General features: G+C 44.3%; 3 long non-coding RNA genes across 3 annotated transcripts; 2 read left to right on the top strand and 1 right to left on the bottom strand.

Annotated features, from left to right (window-relative positions):
• Positions 1-1968: 1968 nt before the first annotated feature.
• Positions 1969-4817, top strand: LOC135827323 (uncharacterized). Its single transcript, XR_010555390.1, has 2 exons — positions 1969-2480; positions 4346-4817. It is a non-coding gene; the product is annotated as an uncharacterized LOC135827323 (long non-coding RNA).
• Positions 4818-6150: 1333 nt separating this feature from the next.
• LOC135827341 (uncharacterized) lies at positions 6151-9134 on the bottom strand. The gene is made up of 2 exons (XR_010555397.1): positions 8898-9134; positions 6151-6876 (listed from the first exon to the last, which is right to left on the bottom strand). It is a non-coding gene; the product is annotated as an uncharacterized LOC135827341 (long non-coding RNA).
• Positions 9135-9442: 308 nt separating this feature from the next.
• On the top strand, positions 9443-11143 carry LOC135827505 (uncharacterized). The gene is made up of 3 exons (XR_010555469.1): positions 9443-9585; positions 9882-9913; positions 11088-11143. It is a non-coding gene; the product is annotated as an uncharacterized LOC135827505 (long non-coding RNA).
• The last annotated feature ends 35 nt before the right edge of the window (positions 11144-11178 follow it).

The following is an 11178-nucleotide window of genomic DNA, read 5'->3' as shown; positions in this document are numbered from 1 at the left end:
CCCACCGTTAGGCGCTGCATCTGCCGCTAGGGTTTATCGGGTGTTAGCGGCCGTCGTGAGTTCCCTTCGGGAACGGATACGATAATTTACTTACTTTAATCCCGGCGCTACTCACAAATCAAACAGCCCAGACTCGAGTAAACAAGTCCAATCGTACGAGATTTCAAGAGACGAGACTCCACCCATTGGCTTGTTTCGTATGAAGCAAACAAGTCACAAACAGATTGCCGATCATAATTCTTGCTCTGCCGGCACGCAACTTTATTTGGACAAGTGCAATCCCGGCGCTACTCACAAATCAAACAGCCCAGACTCGAGTAAACAAGTCCAATCGTACGAGATTTTCAAGAGACGAGACTGCACCCATTGGCTTGTTTCGTATGAAGCAAACAAGTCACTGAATGCATGAACCTCTCCATAATGGTCATTTTCCCTGATATGCGAATTTATTTTGCATACTCGGCCAATGCTTTCCCTCCAGATTGGGAACTGCCAACGATGCTATGCCACTGCAAAATTCAGATTCTACCCTATGATCGGAGCACGGAATGCCGGAAGCAATAATGACCAGTGCCTTACTTGTAACGTACCAATGTACAATGAACATGAGTATTTCGACAACACATCTAAGCCCCAGCAGCAACATACAGTCAACTTCGCTTATTATTATTATTATTATTATTATGAAATGACCCAAAGGCAATGTGCCTATCGAGGGGTTCATTTGATTGAAAGAACAGTAGATGTAGATGTATGTACAAAGAGAAGTAGGGATTGATGAGGAGAGAAATGGGGAAAATCAACTGCAAGGTGGCGGAATTCCGTTGATTGCATAAGCATAGTCAGCTGTAAATTTCCTGAGGGCAGCTTTGAACTTATAGAGCGAGGCTTCCGATGTTAGACTGGGGGGTAAACAGTTCCATAGAATAGCAGTTCGGAACATGAAGAGAGACTTTGACAATGATTTAAATTTGGGAAGAATGATTCGATTTGGTCGTCGCTCACTATTCGTAATCTTGAAATGGAAATCAGCAAGGTAATCACGATGATGGAAAACATATCTGTGAAAAGTAGTGTTATAACGTCAAGAAGGTGAACTCGCGTTCTTCGCACACTGTTCGCAAGGGCAAAGCGATCCGGATGGATCTAAATCCGAATAAAATCAGCACACGTTTCCGTAAAATGAAAGGGTGAGCATAAGCAAATGAATCGAAGGAAACTGGTCAACTCAGAGATCACCTGTCATCGAGTATTCCGTAAAAGGAGGCCTCGGCAGCGGAAAAGCTAAATTTCGAAAGGAGATCCTGTTAGCTTTTCCATTTTTTATTGCCGCTGATTCCGCCCAAAATCAGCACACTTTTCGTAGATGAAAGAGTCAACACAAGCAAATGAATCAAAGGGAACTGGTCAACTCACCTGTCATTGAGTAATATTCCGCGAAAGGAGGTCTCAGCAGCGCCGAAACGAAATAAGCCAGGCCAGGAGACGAAATATCCGAAACAGCTCATGCAAGAAGCAGTTCCAAAGAAGGAAGTTCCTCGTGCATGCACATCCGAAAAGGCAACAACAAAAAGTCTGCAATGCACACGCATGCGGCCAGCCGGCCGCGCGATGGTAGGAGCCATGATGGAGTAGCTCCCTGGTCCAGGACCAGGTACCGAGCATCTTACGTAGAAACTTACGTAGCTACGTAGACAACGTGTCTGAATAGCGGTGTCGTTAGGTAGCGCCATGTGAACACAATAATAGAAAAGCTGACAGGATCGCTTTTCTAAATTTAGAAAAGCGATCCTGTCAGCTTTTCTATTATTGTGTTCACATGGCGCTACCTAACGACACCGCTATTCAGACACGTTGTCTACGTAGCTACGTAAGTTTCTACGTAAGATGCTCGGTACCTGGTCCTGCAGGGAGGCCGGAGCTACTCCATGGCTCCTACCATCGCGCGGCCGGATGGCCGCATGCGGAGGTATATTATGCTCCGCAGGCCGCGAAAGAGAGCCCGTTACCTGGACCCCTACTCGCGCGGGTAGAGCGAAACTGAGCACCCTGGGATGCGAGCAGCTTTTTAGTACTCCCGGGTCCAAAATCTCACCACCAGGCCGGGATGATCAAAACGTCTGCCGGGTCTGCAGCCTACAAACGTGGATCTGCCGACACTGTGCTGTCGACGACATGTCCGGCAAGGCACCTCCTTGCGTGAAAGCAAGGAACGCTTTTTTTTTTAGAAAGGAAGCTTCTTCTCCAAAATTTAAAAATTTTGAAAATTATTCCTTCTGAAAATATCATCGCGTTCTTGACCTCGAAGCTGACTGCTGAATGCGATTAGGAAAGAAGATTCCTGAAGATACACCAGACTGATTCTGGCAAGCCGTCTGTCGTCTAGATATGCAGTTGTTCGTCATGCATGGTCAGCAATCTTCCTCGTTCGTCCTTTCGTTTTCCTGACCACGATGATGACAAGCAGCTCTCATGCTCAGGTTAGTGCTGTACTTGTATGTCTGGGCACACAACACATCTGAGATTCACCCACTGACGTTATCGAACTGAAGAATGCAGCAAGGGTTCCTCGGATTCTCTTGATTTCGGAACAAAGTTCCTTCACTTTCACCCTCTCAGTCTCTTCCCCATGCCCTCCATGCATGCACAATCGAGTTTGCATTTCAAATGTTGTTTTTACTTTGGCAGTGCGTTCGATAACGTTAGGACAGTCTAAGTTAGGTGTTCTTCTCTTCAGGCTTATTGGACGTGTACAAATTCTAAAAAAATAGCTTCCATATGCTAAACGCAGATCCCTGTGAATACGGTTCTGCTGGGCAATGATGTTTACACCAATCTACACTCTATGCTGTCACAGCATCCACAACTGATCCTCTCTCTCTGAATTAACTATTTGATAAAGCCAATCTTTAAAACGCTGTTGCATAGGATCTCGGGTGGGAAGAAGCGATGAATCGATACATGGCATTGTGAAGAAAAGAAGAACAAATTCACATTGCACGTGAGACTCGGTTAGAAAGACTGAGTTTCTGCATTCATAAGAATGTCACACCCCGGGGATCATGATAAAGAAAACATATGTCGTGAAAATGACTGAAAGAACCAAAGAAGTATTTGATCTTCCAGCCAGCTTAGCCTGGTACTACCATACTAGCAGTGCTACCAAGTACCAGCCCTCCATATTTTCTGTATTTGTACGGAAAATCACTCCTTGTGCGCACTACAGAAATTGAGCAAATGGTATAGAAAATCGGAGAGGATCAATCAGCTGTGTCGAAGCATTGCAAGTGTAAGCTGAGTGATGAATAGTCTTGTACCAAAGCGAGTGCATGCCATACCACAACAACATGTACATGTAGCACAAAAATAATAATGTCGTGAGTGCAAGTCACACATGTTTTACACTACCAAATGCAGCCACCGACATGCATGTGCGTGTCAAAAAACATTACAGTGCAAGTATGCATGCAATGTACACGGCAGTACGCAAAACACTGCAAGATACGGAAAATCAGAAGTCTGAGTACGCAAAACAGACTCAATTGGTGGGCAGCTCTGTACTGGCCTGTACGGAGGGAGTGAATCTCAATGTGTGCAATGCACGCACTTTGGCCGACAGTGAAAACTATGCAAGTCGTGTTGGTTTGCAGGATGAATGTGAGTCCTTTTAGACAAGCGCCTTAGTGGAGTAGCCCACCGAAAGAAGAGTACTTGACACCGCGAAGTGGAGTCTGCGCATACAACAGTGAGGGGGTAAAATTAGCTATGACTGATTCTGCATGTGTTCTCCATGTGTGTCACATTACACTAGCAGATAGGCACACCTGTTGTTCCAAAAAGATGCTTATGTCAGTGTCTGAATATGTCGTGTACCAGGTAATATTGTTGCCAGGATCTCACGGTGAGAGTCAGACTTGAATATGGTATCAATAGATTATCAATATCATACATCACCATGTACCACCCAAAGTATAATAGCCGAAGGACCCGTTTGTGTGGTGGTGTATGATTTCGTGAGCAAGATGAAGTGGCTACAGATGTGTCTTATATAACACCCTAAGAAAAGATCATCAATTCTGGGGAAAGTGATTCTGGTAGCATGTTGTATCCAGTGTGGCATGACAAAGACTCCCTCGATTTAGCCTGTGGAGAATCCGTAAATACATAAATACAATACATACAGGCATCGCAACCTTCGGATTATATGCTCTTTTGCTTGCCTCCTGGAGTGTGGTTGTACCTTGGTTCACTGTATTAGAATAATAGTAGACTTTGTTTTTCGAATTCGTTTCTATAACATTAGGTTTCTTTCTGTTGCTGCTATGTCTTTTCATGTGTTTTACAGGATTGCCATCTGTTGATGAATACCACTCTGAGGCACTCTCACGAGCGAAGGTGTTTGAGAATCCATGTCGGAATGATGGTCATGTTGGCCTAAAGGTGCATTACATTGCCGATACTTGCCACCTCCACCCTGGAACATGTTCAATTTCTGTTTCTCGTATGGAAGGACCGAACAGGTTGTTTTCCTGTCTCAGTGGACCACTCAAGACTGAACAGCACTGATGGAAGAAGATTTGCCGTGAATCTCGTTCACATAATCAGCCTGTTTAATTGCTGTACTGAGGTGACTGCTTCATAACAATGACCATGCAGCATTAATTTTGGATAGTATTGCAGTGCCCCTAAAATTGGAGAATATCGAATTTCTCTGATAGCATTGTGATTCATTTGTGAATAAACATCACTACTCTTTTTGAGTAGCATAGCAATGACAGAGTTGGTTTAATGTATGACAAAATGGAGCCGCTTTTTAACTTAAACCTGTACTATAATCAGTACCGCCGGAAGCAGTTTTTGATTGGTCCGGTAGTTTCATGGCGGGTACACACGTCCTCCACGGTAGGAAACGTTTGTTGGTGGCCAACAAGTTGGTCTGGTGATAACCTGACCAACCAGACCGGCGGGCCTGATAATTGTGGGGCTCATGAGCAGCTCAAGTACTTAGTATGGTTTTGGACATGTCCCCAGTTAACCAATGAGAATAACCGGAAAACAAGGGGGGCTTTAGATACCGGGCTGACTTAACAAGAGGCAGGATAAGCGCGTTACGGGTTGAGCTTGTCGAAAACCAATTGTACTTCATTATGTGTGAAGGGGTTTTATGAAGAAATATTTTATGAACCAGTGTACAGAGATGGTGCTTATGACGAAAGGAGAGAGGAGAAGTGTGTGAAAGTCGATAAAGGGCATCCGAAGGAACACATCGATCCTTGTTGTAAAGAATATTAAGTATAAATCTATGGTTGAAACCTACTTCCCCAAGCGTTCTCTGTTAAGTATAAATCTATGGTTGAACCCGACTTCCCCAAGCGTTCTCTGAGGGGACCGAGGTCTACTCTATCAGTTCATGTATTCTGTGAAGTGACATGACCATTCGTGGGGACCTTGCTCATAACTGCAAAAGTCCTCGTCTGATTTTTCCGCATCAATTGAACGTTATACATGTGCATGTAGTGAAAGCCACATGCAAAAGGCTGTTCCATGGCACTCATCTGCCACCAAGCTCTGGGTTCATTGGCTGAAAATATTCTTCGGCACAGTAAAGTCGTGCGCCCAAGAACGTGGAAGCCTACAGAACATCCAACCTGGAATACTAAGAACACCACAGCCCAAAATTAAGAATTGCGGTGTAGGTTTGTGCTGTTGTCAAACACCGGGATTGTTATGTTGCACATGTATCTGAGCTTTACCACTACATACACGTCTGTCTTTACACAATTACCAATCTGCAGACAGCATGCTGTTTCGTCCTTTAGTTACTAATGGACTCATCAATGCAGCACAGAGAAAATGAGGCAGGTGAATATCCTAGGCTAGAGAGCATCAAATACAGGTATAGAATCATGCCTTGCAGATCTCGTTACGGCCCCTTCGATGCATGTCTGAACATTAGATGGCTGTGTAGCTTCAGTTATCTCAGAATATGTACTATTTATCCAGCAGCAACAACGTTGGTCACACAACTATTCACTATAATGAGTATGCGTTGGAACACTTTACCCCGAGTCATACTATAGCAGTGTATGCCATGCATGGGTTTACCTCACACACTGAATTTCATAATTTGACATCCAAATCACAGAAGAGTGGTGTTCCAAACTTTACGTAATTGCACTCCATGTCCTGCGAGCTACAGTAGAATACTTCAATAGAAAATTTCTTATAGCACGTTCTTAGAAACAAATCGTATAGGTTCGAGGCTGTCAACCCAGAAATTTGTGATTTCACAGCCATAGATGTTACCAGTCAGGTCACTGTATACAGTAGGTATGCAGAAGAAAATACTAGTAACTCTTTGTGGAAGAGCTGTGCCAAAATGTGTACAGTACAGTAAATTAATAAAAAATGAGAAAAGCAGTGACAAGGCTGTGCATGATGTAGATCTACTCGTACCAGTAAGTACAGTGCACCAGTGAAATTGTTGGTGTAGTACCGGTATACTACTATAATTATGGCATGGCCCATGCCACTACAATCTATTTGCAGTGGGCCGCAGTAGGCCAGTGCAACAGAAAGCATTTCAGAAGCTGTGTGCAATGTTAACATCTATGACATACAAGTAAACTGCCATATAGCACAATCGATTACTCTCAGCCCACATAAGTACAATGTAGGCCAATCAGTAGTATAGATACATAGAGCACACTCTACATCATACATAGTCGGCACCAAATCTATGTTGTCGATGTACTTTGCAATGATGACATGATGGCAAGCGTGCTTGATTCATCATAATATTGCCTTGTACTTGGTTGGAAGTTAGTTGTAAGTTCAGTGGTCGAGGTAAGCAGAGCTGCTCCAGCTTTCAGAATCCTGCATGAAAAAGGCAGAAAGCAAATGTAGGTATAATAGTAGCAAGCTGATGTAAAGAGCCTGTCTTTCAATGCAATAATTCTATCCACTGCATGGACAGACCTGGTGCTTCATTCACCTCTGTTTCTTGCTTTCTCAGAAAACCTACTTCCTCCTTCAGCCATCTAGCTCATGATATACATTAATTTTTCTTTATGCCTTTTCAGCCGTGGTCGACTTTCGCCCCTCCTGTTTGATTGGCAATTGCAGTCAACCTGGGGAATACTGACCCTCGATTGTGAATGAGAAAAGTGTCGCTATTCGCATTGTTGTTACTCGTGAGGTTGGAAGTATGCAATCAAATGTTCACTAGATCTGAAGATTGTGTCGTTATTTGCGAGTTGTTTTGTAAACCCGAGGTAGATTATTCACAAGGTTCATTGTACATGCTATGGGATGTACAATAACTAACCAAACAATAATGGTGTAACAATGATTTGAGTCCATATCCAATTGGATGAACCTAGAGTGCATGATCCATTCCAGAAAGGCGACTTCAGTGAGTCTTGAATTGTCAGCAGCATCATACTTCCATCGAGCTTTTTTTCTTTTTCGAAACGACCCTCTCTTTTCAATTCGAACGAAGGTCAACATACGATTATGGCAGGCATGCACGCACTGATCTTCACTGTATACATGTGCATGTATACTGTACTGTAGTCTGTGCAGTCAACTAGTCGTGTTCCACTTGGCTTACGGTAAGTATCACTACAAGTGCATAGTAGGCCCCCCCCCCCCACCCCGGGGAGTGCGCGTGAACGGCAACTGTGAACTGGTAAAAGAATTATTCGACACCTTCGTTCGTTTCGATGGAGAAGGTTCATCTGGCAAATTGAGGCCTTCGTTTCACTCCTAGCCCCAGGAGTGAAATTTTCACTCCTTGGCTGCCTGTTTGAGCCGTCCTTGTGGAAGGGTTGATTTATGCATGCCCGCATATACATGTAAACCTTATTCAATAAACGTCACAATCACGTGAACCAGGGTCCCGGGAACCAGGGAGCGGCAAGAGACCTGCACTCAGTGCACAGTGGACTCGGCGTGGGAACATAGGAGTAGAAAAATACCGGTATTTTACTACTCCCTTGTACGAACTGGGCCTTTCTTGCCACTCGTTTCACGTACGCGTGCCCCAGCTTACAACAAATCCCTGGAGGCGAGTCCAAAAATCACGTTATCGAATAAGGTCTATAGAAACACAGATCACGTAGAACTACCCCATCCGGGGTCACAACTCACAACGTTTTGGGTACTTAGGTCTCATGTCGTCTCCCCAGGTGCTATGAATCCCTGATGCACATGTATCTACATATACAATGTAATCGTAACTCTACCAATATTGCGGACGATGACCCTCCCCCCCCCCCCCCGGCAAACAGAAAGTCGCTATGTCCTGGCCGAGTTTATCTTTTAATTAAATGGTTTTCTCGGTTGGGATTTCATACCTGACAACCATCCCGATTTGGCCGGGACCGTCCCGATATCGAGGGCGGTAATAGGCACCCAAAAGTGCACTAGTTCCATGCCTCACCGCGAGCTTCTTTTGTATACATTTTCATGCCTAGGTATGTCATTGGATCTCAGGTTTGCAAAGGTTGGCAGGTATGGGATTTGTAGAGTGACCAGTTTTGACTATTGCCACCTGCTGTGCAGAAGTGTCATTCCTACATCCTGGCTGCAAACGTACCCCCCCCCCCCCCCCACACACACCACCACCAACAATGTTCGATCCTATTTACAGGACCTAACTCTATATGAAAGTGTAGCAGAGGCACTGTCAAAGTATAAAAAACAGCAATTGAAATGCAAGCTGCATTGTGCATGCATGGAGGGCATGGGGAAGAGACTGAGAGGGTGAAAGTGAAGGAAATTTGTTCCGAAATCAAGAGAATCCGAGGAACCCTTGCTGCATTCTTCAGTTCGATAACGTCAGTGGGTGAATCTCAGATGTGTTGTGTGCCCAGACATACAAGTACAGCACTAACCTGAGCATGAGAGCTGCTTGTCATCATCGTGGTCAGGAAAACGAAAGGACGAACGAGGAAGATTGCTGACCATGCATGACGAACAACTGCATATCTAGACGACAGACGGCTTGCCAGAATCAGTCTGGTGTATCTTCAGGAATCTTCTTTCCTAATCGCATTCAGCAGTCAGCTTCGAGGTCAAGAACGCGATGATATTTTCAGAAGGAATAATTTTCAAAATTTTTAAATTTTGGAGAAGAAGCTTCCTTTCTAAAAAAAAGTTCCTTGCTTTCACGCAAGGAGGTGCCTTGCCGGACATGTCGTCGACAGCACAGTGTCGGCAGATCCACGTTTGTAGGCTGCAGACCCGGCAGACGTTTTGATCATCCCGGCCTGGTGGTGAGATTTTGGACCCGGGAGTACTAAAAAGCTGCTCGCATCCCAGGGTGCTCAGTTTCGCTCTACCCGCGCGAGTAGGGGTCCAGGTAACGGGCTCTCTTTCGCGGCCTGCCGAGCATAATATACCTCGCATGCGTGTGCATTGCAGACTTTTTGTTGTTGCCTTTTCGGATGTGCATGCACGAGGAACTTCCTTCTTTGGAACTGCTTCTTGCATGAGCTGTTTCGGATATTTCGTCTCCTGGCCTGGCTTATTTCGTTTCGGTGCTGCTGAGACCTCCTTTCGCGGAATATTACTCAATGACAGGTGAGGTGACCAGTTCCCTTTGATTCATTTGCTTGTGTTGACTCTTTCATTTACGAAAAGTGTGCTGATTTTTGGCGGAATGCAATAAATAATGGAAAAGCTGACAGGATCTCCTTTCTAAATTTAGCTTTTCCGCTGCCGAGGCCTCCTTTTACGGAATACTCAATGACAGGTGATCTCTGAGTTGACCAGTTTCCTTCGATTCATTTGCTTATGCTCACCCTTTCATTTACGGAAACGTGTGCTGATTTTATTCGGATTTAGATCCATTTTTATCTCTTTGCCCTTGCCTACAGTGTGCGAAGAACGCGAGTTCCCCTTCTCGACGGTAAGGCTTATGGTAGATGTGTTGTCAAAATACTCATATTCATTGCACATTAGTACGTTACAAGTAAGGCACTGGTCAGTGGCATACTATCGTTGGCAGTTCCCAATCTGGAGGGAAAGGTTCAAGGACTCATTGACCGAGTTTGCCAAATAAATTCGCATATCAGGGAAAATCTCCATTGTGGAGAGGTTCAGTAACTTGTTTGCTTCATACGAAACAAGCCAATGGGTGCAGTGTCGTCTCGTGAAAATCTCGTACTTGTATGATTGCATTTGTTTACTCGAGTCTGCATCTGGGCTGTTTGAGTGAGTACTGCCGAGATTGCACTGCCCCAAATAAAGTTTCGTGCCGCCAAAGCAAGAATTACGATCTGCAATCTGTTTGTAGTACCAAGAGTACATAACCCCCCGTACTCTTGGTAGTACCTGTAGTACCTTCAAGAATGTGCAGTACATGTATCGTACTTTCTCTGTTGCTGTTTCAGTTGCCGTCATGTTGCTAAAGAAAGGTTCACTGGAGAGGTTCTGCAAAACGAAAATTCGAACGAAGTTTCGCGACAGTCCTTGCAAAAGTGTGTACGAATTTTTGCACGAACTTTGCGTTCTGCACATTTTCGTAGTTTGCGCGGGCCAAGTGCACGTACGCCATGACCCGATCTCACGAAATTTCCTACAACAGTTCATTTCGCGTTCCCTGCAAGTTTCGCGTCCAAAGTTGCGAAGTTTCGCACTTCATGATGTAGAGCGAAAGTTTGTACGCATTTTCGTTTTGCAGAACCTCTCTAGTGACTCTTTTGTTTCATACGAGACGAGTCAATGAGTCGGTGTGGCTTAGAATCTTTTGCTGTAGAAGAAATCTATTCGTATGTCTATTGGAGAAATAATTGTATTCACTGGTTATAAAAAAGGTTAAGACAAACTCACAGAATGGTGTTCGTCCTTGGTGTTCGTCCTAAAGAGGTTCGACTGGATATCATTCATACTCACCAAAAGATGTGTAAGATTTTATTATCATGGAGTGCCTTGTTTATCTCTCAGTATCAGTACCTCCAACCATAGCCTTGACCCTTTTATCCTCAGGATCAGTGTAGTTGTTAGAACGAGGTGTCGGACTCAGCAATGTATTTGTTTACATTTTAATACATGTTTATTGTTCCTCCTTTGCTGTGTTTTAGAAAATCGTGGACTAACAGTTTGAAGTCATTGAACTACTTCCAAGAGTTGTATCGACATCAACGGGATTACGATTTCAGTGCTATATGATGC

This window comes from Sycon ciliatum, chromosome 11, assembly GCF_964019385.1.
Source record: "Sycon ciliatum chromosome 11, ocSycCili1.1, whole genome shotgun sequence".
NCBI classification, from domain to species: domain Eukaryota; kingdom Metazoa; phylum Porifera; class Calcarea; order Leucosolenida; family Sycettidae; genus Sycon; species Sycon ciliatum.
Note: the sequence above shows the minus strand (reverse complement) of the source record. Positions and strands in the feature narration are given on the sequence as shown.